At 46.0% G+C, this 2,595-nt stretch overlaps 1 long non-coding RNA gene across 1 annotated transcript in view; it reads left to right on the forward strand.

Moving 5' to 3' along the window:
* The first annotated feature begins 242 nt into the window (after positions 1-242).
* Positions 243-2,595, forward strand: part of LOC108293034 — a 6,278-nt gene continuing 3,925 nt past the window's right edge. Inside the window, exons 1-3 of the long non-coding RNA XR_001820537.2 lie at positions 243-341; positions 1,354-1,424; positions 1,910-2,012. This is a non-coding gene — a long non-coding RNA (uncharacterized LOC108293034). The remainder of the gene's footprint in view (positions 342-1,353; positions 1,425-1,909; positions 2,013-2,595) is intronic.

Here is a 2,595-nt window from a genome sequence, read left to right on the forward strand (position 1 = left end):
TTGAGGGGAGCACTGTTTGAGGTATTTGAATGCCCGAGGCATATGAAAGAGCAGACAGAGGTCGGATTCCATTACCTTCACTGGGGATGAAAATTGGGGGTGTGGGACATGCGACTGGGAACCGCAAACCTCCCCTCCCCACCCTGGTAGCTGCGCATGCTCTTTGGGCACCGGCCTCAGTGCGCACGTTCACTGGGCATCTTCCCGTCAGCCCCTTTGTCATGTGGCGAATGCCCGGGAGCTGTGAGGGTGTTCAGTGGCTTTCCTGCTGTTTGGAATCTTCTTCCTCTACTGAAACTCGTCTGGTAGGTCCGCAGGCCAGTCCTCCCAGGGGCTGAAGAGTGAGGGTGAGGAGGAGCCAGGTGGCTTTGGGCGGGTCCCATGGGTCCCTCAGTGTGGTGGTCCGTGGCTTTTGAGGGAGAAGGGCCTCAAGGTCGTCCCCCTTCTCCTCACAGGTTGTGACGCCACCATCGGCTCTTTGGTCATCAAGGGGCCAGGACAGGGAGGAAGGTATGCCACGGAGGGAAGGCAGTCAGGGGCCCAGGTGAAAATGGGGCAAGTGCTGGGGATGCTGTTGGAGGGGTGGAAGTCCCGAGGCTCCAGGAACCCATGATACAGGGTGCATTCCTGAGTCCTGAATGGGGCTCCGGGCGGGGGCAAGGTGGGTGGTAAGGAAGGGGTCTGGCACCTGGAAAGGCTGAGGCTCCCCTCCCCCCACCATGGTGTGGAGTGGGGAGCGTACCAGTAAGAAGCTTTGCAAGGTGTCACCTCAACTATGGAGGGTCCAGAAACAATGAGGAGGACTTGGCGAGGCTGTGCGGTCCAAGCAAACCTGATTTGAGGGGCGTGAATGGCTCTAGTAAGTGGGAGTGTGCCAAAAGCAGTAGTAACAGGAATTGTGATTCACTAGTGTTTTCATGTGGAGTCCACTTGTGAAACTAAACCTCATCAGAAATGTCCTCTGTCAGCAGGGCATAGTGGCGCATGTCTGTAGTCTCAGCTACCCTGGATGCTGAGGCGGGAGGATCCCTTGAGTGGGAGGTCGAGGCTGCAGTGAGCTATGATTGCACCACTGCACTCCAGCGTGAGCAACAGAGTGAGACCCCGTGTCTAAATGAAATTTTTAAATAATATCTTGTGCCTTTTGCCACATGCCTTAAGATGACTGTTCTGCCAGCTCGGGCAGCATAAGTGGCTTTGCAAGCACTCAGAAAACGTACACACTTACACTTAACTCTGGGACTTGTTTTGAGAGTATTTTCAAAATTAAAATGACACCTTTTGGCCATCGAAGTAATCGAATATATCTGTCCTCTCAAGTGCATGTTGCCAATCACAGTTTTCTCTTTTCAGTGTGAAATATGGGTTTTCGAAGAAGATTAATCTATCCGTGTATACCAATATGCTATATAGAATCTTCTGAGGTAATTGGGCCTATGCTGTTGAGTGCTTTAATTCAATGTTTTCTATTAACAGAAATTAATTTTTGTGATAGTTTTGTTGCATTAGTCTAGATACACTAATAAAGGTCTTTCATGCTGATAAATTATTCTGGCATCTCATGAAGGAAACATTGACTCAGGAGGATTTTTTTTCTCTTGTGTTCTCCAGCTTTTGCCCGTGACTTCCTTCTTATGCTTTGCTTGTTAATGACAGATTGTAGACATCTATTCCAACATAGACTATAATAGCTTCCAAAGTCCTTGTGGGTAACTTTTCTCGCAGTAACCTTTCTGTGGTTAGTCTTATTAACCATGTAGAATGGAGTGGGAGAAATGATTTTAGGCTCAGTTATGATGAGAAACATCTATGCATTTTGTGTGTGTATATGTATATATATATTTTTTGACATGTATTAATAACAGAACTTTCTAAATTTATACACACACACATATTCCCTTATCACAAGCAGTCCAGTGATGAGGAACCTGAAGAAATGGAACCACCAACTAAAAACCAGGATCCTGCACCTGCTCCAGAGAGAATGGATGAGGGAGTATCTGCAGCTCAAGGTGAAGGGAAAGGGAAGAAGAATGCCTGTTGGGGTGTGTGTGTGTGTGTGTGTGTGTGTGTGTGTGTCTCATGCATTGTCACATAGCAGGAACTGGAGGAAAGAAAACAATGGAAAGAATACCTGAAATTGACTGGAAAAGTGAGGAGGGTATATAGTGTGCAGCTTAGCTTAGGGAAACCCCTCACTATGATGAAATGTGTCCACGTTATGAATGGCAGAATGGAGACTCGAGGATTGTGTTTTATCGAAGAACATTTGACTGGTGAATACAAAATTTGTATTTTATTTCAAAGTTTGTGTCTTCCTACCATGTATGTTGCTGTGAAAACAGTAAATGATTTTGCTGAAAGTGCTTAAAACTCAAATGCTTTACTGCAAGGTAGTTTAGTACTGGCCCAAGACTAGACCCAGTTCAGAGGAGCAGGAGCAACTCCAAAAACCTGGTTGCTGAACGTTGGTCAGTTTCCCTTGATTGATATTTTTATGTGGTAAGTTTGATAAAAGCTGGATAATTCAGGTTACTGCCGTACAGGTAGCTGGTTTAGTATGATTTTTCTTTTTTTTTTTTTTTTTTTTTTTTT

This window comes from Cebus imitator, unplaced genomic scaffold (assembly GCF_001604975.1).
Source record: "Cebus imitator isolate Cc_AM_T3 unplaced genomic scaffold, Cebus_imitator-1.0 Scaffold520, whole genome shotgun sequence".
Lineage (NCBI taxonomy): Eukaryota > Metazoa > Chordata > Mammalia > Primates > Cebidae > Cebus > Cebus imitator.